The following is a 13,788-nucleotide window of genomic DNA, read 5'->3' on the forward strand; positions in this document are numbered from 1 at the left end:
GGGATTGAGTCTGGATCCCTCTGATGCTCAGATTAGTTCCCTCTCCAGTACCCACGCCACTCGCAACCCCTGCGGGGCAGGAGAGGCTGTCAGGGGCCGTTCCTGTGATTCAAGATGAGAGGCGTGTATCGAGGACGGATCAGGCTAAGAGCACAGGTTCTACGCCCAGACCACCTGGGTTTGAATGTCGTCTCCGCTTCTTCCAGCTGTGGCACGTGGGGCAAATTACTTAGTCTTGCAGCGGCTCAGTTTCCTCGTCTCTGGAGGAGATGCTCCGTCCCACATAGAGCGCTGGGCGCCTGCGTTAATGCTCGTGAAGCACGTAGAACAGCGCCTGGCACGTGGTAAGCATTTATGCACCAGGCACTGTGCCAAGCAATGTGGGCGGCAAACCAGCTGGACCCTGCCCTCATGGAGTTGGCATAATTTAATATGTAACCACATTAGGATAAGTGCTTGGAAGGAAAGGACAGTGTGTCATGTCAGTGGACAGGAGGGCATTGTCTGTGGCCAAGGCTTCCCCAGGGGGTGGGAGGAGGGAAGCAGGTCCACCCTGGGATAAGGTGTGGGACCACCCTCTGCCCTGCCCGGCGCTGGGTGACTTTCAGGCACACGGGGCTGTGCGTGTTTACAGGACCTTCCCCAGGCTCCTGGCTGTGGAAGGGCAGCAGGGAGAAGGGACAGTGGGGGCAGGGGAGGGAGGAGGATGCCCTTGACACCAAGCTTCCAGAGCCAGTCCCTGTGGGCTCGAGAGCTCCCCCACCCATCGCAGCAGGTGTAGCCTTTCTCCCTGGCTGGTGGGGCCTGCCACCAGGTGCTGCAGCCACTCTCCGTTTCAGCCAAGAACCCAGAGACCCAGGGTGGGAGGACTGGCCTGGAGCTGGACAAGAGCAGGCAGTGAATGGGCAGCTTTTACTGTGTGACCTGAGGCCACCTGCCTGCCTTTTCTGGGCCACTCTCTGGAGCCTGGAAACCTTGTCTCCCACATTCTAGTTGTCCCTACCTCAATCAGGGCATCAGCTGCCTAGAGCTTCATCGAAGGCCCAACTAATAGCTGCTCCCCCAGGCATTCCCAAGCCCCCCAGGCTCTCAGTTCTGAGGACTAGAGTGGAGGCAGGACTAAAATGGGGGCATCAAGTGACCATCTCTCCATTGGCACCACATAGTGCCTTGGAGTAAAGCCAGCTCACTGTCCAGTGCTCCTTCTTCCTGTGGGGTGGATAGTGGAGCTGGGCCAGGACAGGCTGGGCTGCAGGGTGCGGACTCTGCTTGCCTTCCTTCCCAAGGGGCATGTGCTTGGGGGCGGGGGGCGCCGGGTAAGAGGAACAAACCCCAGAAGCAGAACCCTCATCCTCCTCTGCCCCACTGCACCGTGTGACTCGATGAATCTCCTCCCCTCTCTGGGTCTCAGTTTCCCCATCTGCCGTGGGCTTGGCTCTGCCCAGCCACTCTTGGTCCAGTAGGGGCTTCTGGGGCTTGCCTCTCTCTTGGCTCCAGCTTAGCCAGGTGTCCCGTCTCAGCCCTGTCCCAGCCAGAACAATGGGTCAGGCCTGACCAGGCACTCCTTGGCCCCAAACCCAGTCCCTAGGGGCTCCACCCGCCACCCTGGACTATTTTCAGCCCTTGGAGATGGAGTCAGAAAAGGATTTTCCATTCCCAGCACAATGGCTGCCCTGGACCATTGTCCAGCAGTGACCAGGGATCCACCTGCCCCAAAATATCTCCCCTACCCCAACCCTCTGGGCCTCCCTGCCCTGCTCCTCCCCTCCCCACCTTGACATCACTTTCTGGGGCTGTCAACTCCTGAAGGCCACTGTGAAACAGCAGATGAGTCCCCTGGGAGACACAACCAGTTGGAATCAGCTTTCCTTCCTGGCAGGGACCCCAGGGGTTGCTTGGCTACTTAGAGGGACTGGAGGCCCAGAGAGGGCTGTGCCTTGCCCAAGGTCACACAGCAGTCAGCATGGAGACTAAATGTGAGGCTATGGCTCTCTGGCTGCTCCTGCTGCCTCAACTGCCTTCATTAGCACAAGTCTGTGCCTCCTGAGAGCCAGTGCTCATCTTGGAAGGGCCCGGGGTGGGCATCCTCGGAGGAAGCCTGAGTGACACAGTGGAGGGGGTATATCTCCAGCTCTGACCTCGGAGCCCCCTGTTCAGTCCTGTTTTACCAGCTGTGGCTTTAGCCTGCACTGAACTGAGAGTACCGAGTGGCAGCTCTGGGGAAAGGAGGGGCTGGAGGACACAGGGCAGCTGAGGCAGGAGGAGGGCTCCGGCCCACTTCTGCCACCCCAGCTCTGTGACCACAAGCTCCGTTCCTTCATCTGTAAAATGGACCTGATAATACCCCTCTCCCCAGTGTACCGAGCAGCACAAATGCAGTCAGGCGCCAACACGCCACTGTTTTCTTTTCCTCGCATCGATGCTCCCTACTCAGTGAGGGCTAATTCCCCTGTCCCATCCCTAACCTGCATGTTTGGCAAACTCCAAAACTTTGAGTCACAAATCAAGTTCAGCCCAGTTTAAAATTCCAACCCCCAACTTAATCTGCTGCTCACTCCCCCCCATCCTCAGTGTGGGGAGGGCCCTCCTCACCCCTACGAGGGGTCCCCCTCTCCTCTGGGTGCCAGGAAGGTGGGGGGACAGGGACCAGCGGACCCTCCCCAGTACCACTGTGGCCCTCTCCTGCTATCCTTGCTTCTCTGGTCATGACAACAAGGCCAGCAGCGCCCTCTGCGTGGAGCCCTCCCAATGCCAGCCCGCACCTTTGCAAGAGTCTCTTCATTCAACTCTCCCAAAGTTACCCAGTTGGGGGTAATCTGGGATAAGATGTGCCCCATCTTTCCTGCCGAGACTCTGAGTGGTACACCCCAGTCTCCCCGAGTGATTTCCCCAGAGCGCCCCTCCCCTGGCCTGGGGGTGGGAAAGCCCTCGTCCCCCCTTCTCTCCCTCCCACTAGGTTGAGAGCTCACCACTGCAGAGATGTCTTCACACCCACTGAATGCCCTGTGCAGCTTGTCAGGTCAGAGCGGAGGATGGTAAGCTCTGAGAAGGTGGCTGACCCCACTTGTTTTCAGGTTTCTTTAGAAAGTAGGGTATTTTACCCCTGTGTATCCTCAGATTTATGTCCTGGAGCCAAATTCCAAATCAGCAGCCACATGAGAAGTCTCACCTCACTGGGGGATTAAACTGTTAGACTGGCCTTTGTGACCAAAGTAATTGCTAAATGTGGAGGAGGGAATTAAAAGCCTGCTGCGTAGGTCATCGCGCAGTCTGTGCTAATGTGTGCTCGTGTGCGTGTGCGTACGTGTATGTTGAGTGGTCACATCTGTGTTGGAGGGAGAATGCTCAGGGGGAGGGGCAGTCCCAGGAGGTACCCTGTAGATCCCTGGAGACAGAAGGGCCCCAGGTGAATGGCCAGCCTGTCGGAGGCAGAGAGGTGCCAGGAGGTCAGACTAAACCGGGAGATGGAAGCAGACAGGCTTGGGGATGGCAGGAGATGGGGAGTGGAGAGGGGATCCACCTACCAGCTCTGTGGACCCCTTTCCTTCCCTCCCTCTCCTTTCTTCCTCCCTTTGCCTCATCTCCCCTCCCTCCCCACTCCTCATTTTCCTTCCCTTTTTGCCCCCGGTTCCCAGAATTCCTGGCCAAGGAGAGCAAACGGGGCAGTTCAGAGCTTCAGACTCCTTCCTCCATTCTTGACGCTGGCCCAGCTCCCTTCCCGTCCCGGGCTTAGTCTGAGGTGGGTCCCAGATTCACAGACACTGCCCTGCCGCCCCCTGGTGGCCAGAGCTGGCTGCAGAAGCAGGAATGGGGACTGGAGTCCAGAAACTTCGCCTGTAGAATGACGAGAAGAAAATGATCCTGCTGGAAGCCACGTTGTTGGGGGAGGGTGTGAGGTGAGCAAAGGACTAGGAACTGAAGCTGTGAACACAGTTTGCAAAATATGCTCTGACTTGCAAAACAGGTAAGAGTGCCTGACCAAGCCGTGACGTCCAGCTCACACTATCTGAGCTCACACTTGTAAACACACGTGTATTTAGACCAGCATGTTCCAAGAGAAGACCACTAACAAACTGATCGACAGTAACACTCTGCCAGGACGCTCGTGCTCTCAACCTACGATCGCTGACTGTTCTTGCAATTCCCTGCTTTGCAAGTTCTGACCAATCTCTGCCAAAGACCATCCTCTGACTAACTCTCAACCCTATGAGCATGCTCCCCAAACTCCCTGCTTTGGAGACACCCCAGGGATCCCCTGATGTGAAGTCTTTGCTGCAGCAACTGTTAAGCCCGGCCTTGTTGGCCTTGTGCGTTCCTGGTGGTATGGGCTGATGGGCATTGACAAGAGTCTGATGCCTTGTCCTGGGTGAGAAAGGAGAGCAGGTAATGTTTCAGCTCTCCATTCCAGCCTGCCTACCCTCATTGCTCCCAGGGACTGCCCCACCAGAGCCCACAGCCCCTGGCTGACCCAGCATGGTGTGCTTTGGCACCAGGACAGAGCTCCACACTCTGGGCTATTTTATTCCTTAAGAGGACCGCACATGTCCAGCCACCGGCTTTGTAAAGGCAAGACTGAGGGGCAGACACAGCTGCGCCATCCTCAGGGCACTGCCCCTCCCAGGCCCAATTGTCCCAGCTTGGGGCTTCATAGCTGACTTGGCCTCTCTGATTCTGCCGGGAGGGGTTCCCTGAGCACAGCCCCATGATGTCCTCTGGCCTTGGGTGTCCCTTTGACTTCCTGCTTATCTTCAAGGAGGCTCCAGATAGGATCCCCCACCTTCACCGGCTGCCAGGAAGACACCCAAGCCCTGGGTCTGAGGACACAGGGGAGTGTTGGGGAGAGGGGCTGGAGAGGCCCTCCCCACGGGCTTGCAGCTCAGGGGCTGGATTCCAGGCCCTGAGGGCGAGCCCTTCCCTCGGGTCTGGGAGCTCTTCTGAAGGGAAGCCAGACTCTTCTTCTCTCTCTGAGGGTAAGGCCTCTGAAAAGGTCTCTCCCCCCCCAAAAAGAGTCCCCTCTGCACCTCCCTACTACCCCAATGTCATTTGCACCCTCTCTCCCACCTCCAAGGATGGAGAGATCACCCCCTCCTGGGCAACCCCTTTCCCTGTGGGAGGCTGAGCCCTCCTCACAGGAGCCCTGTCTCCCCAGCTCGGCCTCCAGGCCAGACAGCATATCTGCCCCTCAGCCCAGGGCAGCCTGGGAGGGTATGACCACAGCACTGAGTTGCCCTTCTCCAGGCTGGCACCCCTGGCTCCCTCCCTTGCCCCAGTCCAGTGCCTTCACCTCTACCAGAGACCTTGCCCTCTGTATGACCCTAGAAGTCCTGGCCTCCTCACAAGGCAGCCTCCAGAACTAGACTCCATCCCCTGGGAGGCCTGACCAACCTCAGCTGGTCCTCCCAGCAGCCCCCGTGACTGCACCTGGGCAGCAGCTAGGGTTCAGCCACCGCCCATGAGATGCCTGTAATTTGCATCCTACCAGCACATCAATGGGTAGAATCCATCTGACTCTCGGTCATATGGAAGCGGACGTCCCGCTGATGGGCCTTGGGGTGGATTGGGAAGCTCAAATGTGAGAGGGGAGTCTCAGCCAGCCCTCCAGGAACCCCCCTCCACTGTGTCCTCACTCCAGACCTGCACACCTCATACCCGAGCTTCTGCTCCTCCCAAACCCGGATGCCCTCATTCGCGAGGCATAGAAGGCACAGAAACCTTGGAGTCAGACAGACGTCCACTTGAATCTCAGCTCTGCCACTCATGAATCGGATGACTTGGGCACCTCATCATAAAATGAGGGATCATCATACTCACTTCATTTTTTTTTCTTTTTTGGGGAAGATTAGTCCTGAGCTAACATCTGCCGCCAATCCTCCTCTTTTTGCTGAGGAAGACTGGCCCTGAGCTAACATCCGTGCCTATCTTCCTCTACTTTATACATAGATGCCTACCACAGCATGGCTTGCCAGCTGAAGTGGAATGTGCAAATTTAACCGCTGAGCCACTGGGCCGGACCCTCACTTCATCTGTACTGTCTGTAGAATATTTTATTCTCCTGCTAGAATGAAAGCTCCCAGAGGACGGGGGTCTCAATTTTGGTCACTACTTCATCCCCCGTGTCCAGAACAGGGCCTGGCACGTAGTCAGTGTGTAACTAGGACATGTTGAATGAATGAACGAGGTTCGTGGTGAGGAATAAATGGGATAAACTGTGTAAACTATTTTGCAGAATATCCAGGACCAGTGGATACCCATTATATGCTAATTCTTTTCCTTTGCAAAGCAAGTCAAATTAATCACTTCATGTAAGTTTCACAACGGCCGTTTGAGGCAGGAAGCTTATTAGCATTATTGATTCATTTGTTCATTTATGCAACAAAGAGTTATCAGGAGCCGACTCTGTGCCAGTTACCCTTCTAGGTACTTGGAAATCATCAGTGAAGAAGGAAACAGACCCTTCCCTTGTGGAGCTCACATTCTAGTGGGGTGGGAGAGGCAAAAAGCAACAGACATAAGAAGATGTAAATCGCATGGTGTGTTGGAGGCAACACATGCTGGAGGGAAAACAGCAGAGCAGGAGGAAGGATGGGGAGGGCAGAGAGGCTGCCATTTTAAACAGGGTGATCAGGTGAAGCCTCGGGAAAGGCTGAAAAGAGGCCATTTAAGCCGACTTGAAGGAGATGTGGGAGCCAGCAGAGGCACTCTCTGTGGGGAGAGCCTTCTGGAGAGAAGGAACACTAAGTGCAAAGGCCTGGCCGCCCTGTAAGGAGGCCGGTGGCTGGGGTGCAGACGTGGAGCGGAGGCCAGAGATGCCGGGAATCTGGTAGGACACTGAGTGAGGTGGAGAGCCGTGGCAGAGATACAGTCTGACTTGCATTCTAGAAGATTAGTCTGGCTGCTGCGGTGTGAATAAACCACAGGGGGACAAGGAGAGGAGCAGCCAGAGCAGGATGGAGCTAATGCAGGAATCCGGGAGAGAGAGTGTGGGGATTAGGACCAGATGCTAGCAATGGAGGTGATGAGAAATCGACCCATGCCAGATGCATTTTGAAGGAAGAGCCAATAGGATTCCTGTCAGTTTTTTTCCTGCAAGCTTTGGCAGGCAGTGAAACTGAGACCCAAAGAAGGTCTGGGGAGGTGCCACCCAGCTGGGCAGAGGAGGCGGAGGCGTGGAGGAAGGGACAGGGCTGTTGGGCAGGTCCCCAGGTCTAGGGTATGTCTGGGAGAGGAGAGGGCAGAGCAGGAGGCAGGATCCTGCTGCAGCGGGTCATAGACCAGCCCCAGGGCCGATGGGCGTTGATTTGATCAATGGCCTTTTCCTCTTCCCCTGAATTGCCCTTTGATGGCCTTTTAATTGGGTCCATTTGTTCCAAGACCATGGGCTGAGCTGAGCAGATGCCAGAGTGTTTGCCTGTTATTAAGTAGATTAGGAAATGGTCCTGTCTCGAGCTGCCACAAAAGGCCAAGCAGCTGCCCATCGTCTCTGAGGAGTAACCGCAGTCCTGGTGTACAGTGGGACCCATACCGGGCATCTGGCCTGGCCCTGCGCCACTCTGGCTGCAGTGTCGTTGCTCTGCCTGGCTCACTTGGTAAGTGTCTCCTCTTCCTCCAGGACTCACTTCAAAATCCCCCCCTCCAAGAAGCCTTGCTGGTCACCATCCCTGCCTTCTGCTCTGCTTATCTCCCTGGGCAGAGAATCCACACATGTGTGGGGGAGGGGTCGCTCGCTGGAGGGCCCGCCTCCAACAGAGAACTCGGTCCATGCTGGGGTTCTCAGGGAAGAGGGACACCAAGAAGCACTGATCACAATCCCACTTAAGTAAAAAAGACTGTTCCATTTCCCCTGTTTCCTCCTCACAGAGGAGCTGGGCTCAAAAGGGTGGGTGGGGGGAGGCAGCGAGAGGAGAGGAAAAAGTGTTAAATTCATATAATGGAAAGGAGATGGAAATGCAAACTCGACTGGAGAAAAAGAAAACTGTTTCATGGCAGTAATAAATTCAGACTGTTTAAAAAACGAGTTACTTCCATTTTAGGCATTATCTGCTGATTTCCTCTATGAAAGATGAGGATTTAGTTCTCTTGCCTCATCCTCCTGTTGCAATTTTTGGATAAAGCAATATTCAGTGCTTACTGTTGTTTTCTTTTTTTGGTGAGGAAGATTGGCCCTGAGCTAACATCTTTGCCTATCTTCCTTTATTTTATATGTGGGACGCCTGCCCCAGCATAGCTTGATAGGTGATACATAGGTCCTCACCTGAGATCTGAACCGGGAAACACCGGGCCACCAAAGCAGACTGCAAACTTAACTGGCTATGCCACAAGGCTGGCCCCTCAGTGCTTATATTTTTATGACTTTGAAAGTATTGCTCACAGTAATATCTTATAGCGTTCTATGATTACATTTTCTTTCTTCATAAGGTTTTGTTTTTCCTTGAGATAATAATTGCCCTGCTCTTCATCCCTAAGAAGGACATATTCTAAGGACAAAGAGAATTATAAAGAAATCTTTAGCAGTGTTTGCAATCATATCACGGGTGGCTGCTGAGCACTTGAAATGTGGCTCGTCTGAAGAGAGACACATCGAAAGTGTAAAATGCACACTGGATTTGGAAGACTTGGCACCAAAAGAGGTTGTAAAACGTCTCGTTAACTTTTCATGTTGGTTACATGTCAAAATGGTAAGACTTTGGATATTTGGGTTAAATAAAATATGTTACTAAAATTACCTTCATTTATGTCTGATTCCTTTTTTGATGTGGTTACTTGAAAATTTTAAATTACGTCTGGGCCTTGCGCTGTATGTCTATTGAACAGGTGTCGGCAGTGATCATCAACGGCTGCCGGCGGGTGAAACGCTCTCCTTGTATCTGGACGCACTGACCGATATTAACAGCACAAAAAAGACAGACAACCAGATATTGTGTGTTGCTGATGCAAAAGGAAGCACACATGACCATCTTTAGTTTATTGGTGTTTTTTCATGGTGGGATTTTGTTCCTGACTATATTCCTTCTATACGTGGAGGCATGGTCAGTCTTTTCTTCGAATAGATTCTCTCCATCGCTTCCTTCATAGGCAGTCTTGGCTCCTTCTTTGCGTTCTCATCTCCTGCACACCTCGCAGGCAGGTTTCACTAAGAGTAGTTGTTTACACACTAGACGCTTTTTCCTTCCTGTTTGGCATCACTTTGTCTCCGTTCTTTTCCAAATCCTGGACATATATGAGTCCAGTCTCCAGTCACCTGGAGAAAAGTTGAACACCGCGGCCTGCTGATCTAAATCCAGCAGTGCCAGGTCCCTCTGGAAGGGTCTCCTTGTTAGTTCTGCTACCAGAAGAGGCCGCAGGATTCCAATGAATGCCTCCCCACCAACCTGGGTAAGCAGCTCAAGGTGGACCCAAACCCTCCTGGTCTTGGTCTCTTATCCTGGCTCCCCTTGCTTTTGTTGCTCTGGCCTTTCTTGTCTGCTTCTAAGAGCTGCAGCATCTAAGAGCTTCTGCCACATCTTCAAGTGGTGGCAGGGGGAGGTATTTCCACACCGACCAAGCTCCCTGGTGAGTAAGGACGTTTGTGGCCCTCTCCAGAGGACAGAAGGAAGTCAGGGCTTTTTCCTTTGAGAGGTGAATCACATCCCCTTATTCTCAAACTTTGGGGAAGAAAAATAAACCATAAAGAACAATTCTATTGTTTATTTTGTGATAATTTTCAATTAAGTGCAGCATTACTCTGTCAGTATTTTTCCGATCTGCAAATTGCCAGAAGCCAAAGTGAGTGTCGTGTATGTCAATACGGTAAAACACTCGGTAATGAAGAGAACATGTGACACCATCACCATTTTGGCATCATTAATGCCAAAAAAAAGCATCAATACAGGATGATTAGAGGACTAGATATGCACCCAGGACCTCAGTTAGGGTAGAGAGTGGTTGATGGTATAAAAGTTGTATGGAATATTATCGAAAATCACATCTAATATTCTGAAAAACAACACTTAGTTCTCACTGTGAATTTTGTCATTTGTCATTTAAAACCACTGCACAGGGGCTGGCCCCGTGGCCTAGTGGTTAAGTTCACACGCTTCACTTCGGCAGCCCAGGGTTTTGCTCGTTTGAATCCTGGGCGCAGACATGCACCGCTCATCAGGCCACGCTGAGGCAACGTCCCACATGCCCCAACCAGAAGGACCCACAACTAAAAATACACAACTCTGTACCGGGGGGCTTTGGGAGGAAAAGGAAAAATAAAATCTTAAAAAAATAAATAAATAAAACCACTGCACATAAAATTGGATAAATAATTCATCTGCTTTTTAATTTTACAGTGATGTTTAACAGGGAAAAATCAGCTGAATACTGACAATAATGAAGCGTATTCTAGAAAAGGTGCGTGGGTCTACTTAAACTCCGCCTCGCCAATCAGACCATCAGCATCATTGTTTCCTCTCCCTCCTTCCTGTTTTCAAAGCTTCTGCTCCTCTTAGTGTATATGGCAGACATATAGGGAGTTCGAGAAATATCAGTTGAATTGGAAGATCTTGTTCCATTATTTAAATAAAACACTTCAATAGTTAGAGAAACGTTTTGATGATTTACTCTGTGCTAGGCACGGTGCTGAGAGTTTCACATACGTTGCTGCAGCTAAGCCTCAAACCACGCAGGACGACAGGATTCTAATGCCCCTCGTTGTGAGTGACGGGCCCTCTGGGAGGCGAAGGTGTGGGCTTTGCTTTACCTTTTCTGTTGTTTCTGTTATCGGGTCCCTGGGCGTCCATTCAGCTCCTTTCCTTCCCGATTGGGTGACCTTGGACAAGACCATTGACCTCTCTGAGCCTCAGGTTCCTCCTCTGAAAAATGTAAGTAATCATCTGTTTTACATAAGGCTTAAGAAGATTAATGTGTTAATTTATGCAAAATGACTTAGAAAAACGGTAAATCCCTATATAAATTTTTGTTATAAAAATTTTCAGTTTTTCTCAATAGTGGGATGCTATCAACCCCAGTGTTTGGAGCAACTTTATTAAATATGACATCTTGATTTAAGAAAGTGGTGTGTTCCATTTTTATTTAATTTTCAACTAAATAATGCATTCAAACAAAAAAAATATTGAAAGGTAAACAGTGAGTAGTCTCCCTCATTGATTCTATTAAGTAACCACCATTCATGGTTTCTTCTTTATCTTTCTAGATAATCGTATGCATATACAAGCCCTAAAAATTGTGTTCTTTTCCTCTTCCTTTATACACAAAAGGCTGCATACTTGCACACGTATTTCTAGCTTTCTTCTGCAGATTTCTTGAAAGTCTTGCCACACCAATACACAAAAAGCTTACTTGTTCTGTTTGCAGCCATAATTTGTTTTTTCCTGCTTTATCTCCCCAAATCCCCCCGGTACATAGTTGTATACCTTAGTTGCAGGTCCTTCTAGTTGTTGCATGTGGGACACTGCCTCAATGTGGCCTGACGAGCAGTGCCATGTCCACAACCAGGACCCAAACCAGTGAAACCCTGGGCCACCACAGTGGAGCATGTGAACTTAACCACTCGGCCATGGGGCCAGCCCCTACCGTCATATTTTTTTTTTTTTTTTTTTTTTTTTTGCTGAGGAAGATTATCCCTCAGCTGACATCTGTGCCAATCTTCCTCCACTTTATGTGTGGGTTGCCACCACAGCATGGCTGATGCATGGTGTAGGTCCATGCTCAGGATCTGCACCTGTGCACCCAGGCCACTGAAGTGGAGCATGCCAAACTTAACCACTACACTATGGGACTGGCCCTACAGCCATAATTTATTTAACCAGTTCCATATGACTAGGCATTAAGGTCACTTCCAATCCTTGGATATTGATTTGTTGATTTCTTAAAGAGCTGAAATGAATGAAAACGCCATCACTGTCTTCATTATGAATTTTAACTATTTAACCAAACCATCATGCCTGGCTGTACCTTGGATTCAACTTCTGATTTAAAAAGGACAGGGATCTGTTGGAACCAAGTGGAGGATTTGCCCCCTGATCTCAAGGTTAACTCTCATGCAGTTTGGCTTCTCCCCAAGCGTTGATGTAGAAGCAGCAGGCAGTGTGGCAGAGGCCAGTGTGGCTCCCGAGGTAGCAGCAGACTTCCGTGGACTGTCACCTCCTTGACCGCAGGCACCATGCTCCTTTTAATGCATGTTAACTTCTGGATCAGAAGCAGCTCTGGTGGGCAAGGGTCAGGTAGGAGGGAGCTGGGCTGAAAAGAGAAAGGCTGAAATCTTGTCTCAGAAGTCCTGAGTTCTATTTCTGACCAACACTTCCTACATGTGTAAAGTAAAGCAAGTTATGTGGTCTCCCTGAGCCTCAGTTTCCCCATCTGTAAAGTAGGAATAATCAGAGTATCTACTCAGACTCCACGTGCAAATGAAGCATGATAATGTCTGTAAAACACTTAGCACAATGCTGGCTCATAGCACACATGAAATAAGGGTAGCATGTCTTATTAGTAGAGCTTGGAGGAATGAATAGGACTCACTAAGTAGATAACGAAAGGAACAGCATTCCAAGACGGGGAACAGCATGTATAAATAGCAGGATTTACGAAGTATGAACTCTCAGAGCCAGCCACGAGAGGGAGGCAGGGCCGGGATTGCCAACCCAATTTTGTACTTGAGGAAACTGAGACCCAGAAAGGGGCAATGACTCAGCCACACCTCCCATCAGTGTACATGGAGGCAGGAGAGGAAGTTGGAGCCCTAAGGAGGAGCTGCCAGGACAGAAACTCCTGGGTCGTGAATTTGTGAATTAACACTTGGTTGGGCAGCTGGAATGTGGCAGGAATGTGAAAGGGAGAACTTCCCGGAAGCGGTGCCCCTGTGCAGGCATGAGAGGGCCGTGGCTGCTTGACTGACAGAGCCAATGGGGGCCACATGGGGCTCCTATGCATCAGGAAAGGAGTTGGGGGTCCTGGGGCCTTGGCTGGGGCTGCAAGTGCAGCACTGGCCCTGAGAGCAGGCTGCAGGCATATCAAGGCAGGGGGCTGACTGGGGCGAGGGAAGTCTCAGGACTCATTGGAAACACAGGACACGGCTCGTCCAGCTCTGGGTCTCCCTGCACACCTGCCAGCTGCTAAGGCTTCCGAGGCTGTAGGCCGAGGCTGGGCGAGGAGGAGAAGGGAGAGGAAGAGGAGGAAGAAGGTTTGCTGCCAGACACAGTTTAATGGAGGGTTCCTTGAGTTCTCCTGGGGCTAGGGAGCATGGGGCCTGGCTCCTGGGCCCAGCTCTGAGCCTGCAGCCCTCGGCTTCCCTTGTCCCGAAGGATCTCTTCTTCCTTCCTTCAACTGATGGCTTCATCCTAAATAAACCCTCTTCTCAGTCTTCTCTCTCCCCTTAAGCAACCTCACCCACCCTACGGCCTAGAAAACCAAACTTTAAGCTGGTAAGTCCCAAATCTGTGTCTCCAGCCCAACTGCCAATGCTGGGTGATGGATTTTGATTTTATTAAAGAGGCTCAAAATTTCTCTGCCTTGATGTGGGCACAGGGATCAAAGCATGAGGCTAAGCTAATCAGAGCAGGTGTTTCCAGGGGCTGGAACACAGTTCCCATGGAAATTGGATGAGGTTCTGCATACCCAGGAGGGCCAGGGGACAATGGACGGACCAGGCAAGAAAGGCTCAGGGCTGAGGGGAGGACCCTGCGGAGCACTCAGGGCCGCCAAGCCAAACCCCCACTCCCCAACTCCGACACAGGTTTCCCTCCTCTGCCCACCTCGGAGGATTGGGACTCAGCGCATCGGGAGTCAATGGGGCTCCTCTCCCCC

The sequence above is a fragment of the Equus quagga genome, chromosome 14, assembly GCF_021613505.1.
Source record: "Equus quagga isolate Etosha38 chromosome 14, UCLA_HA_Equagga_1.0, whole genome shotgun sequence".
Taxonomy (NCBI): Eukaryota; Metazoa; Chordata; class Mammalia; order Perissodactyla; family Equidae; genus Equus; species Equus quagga.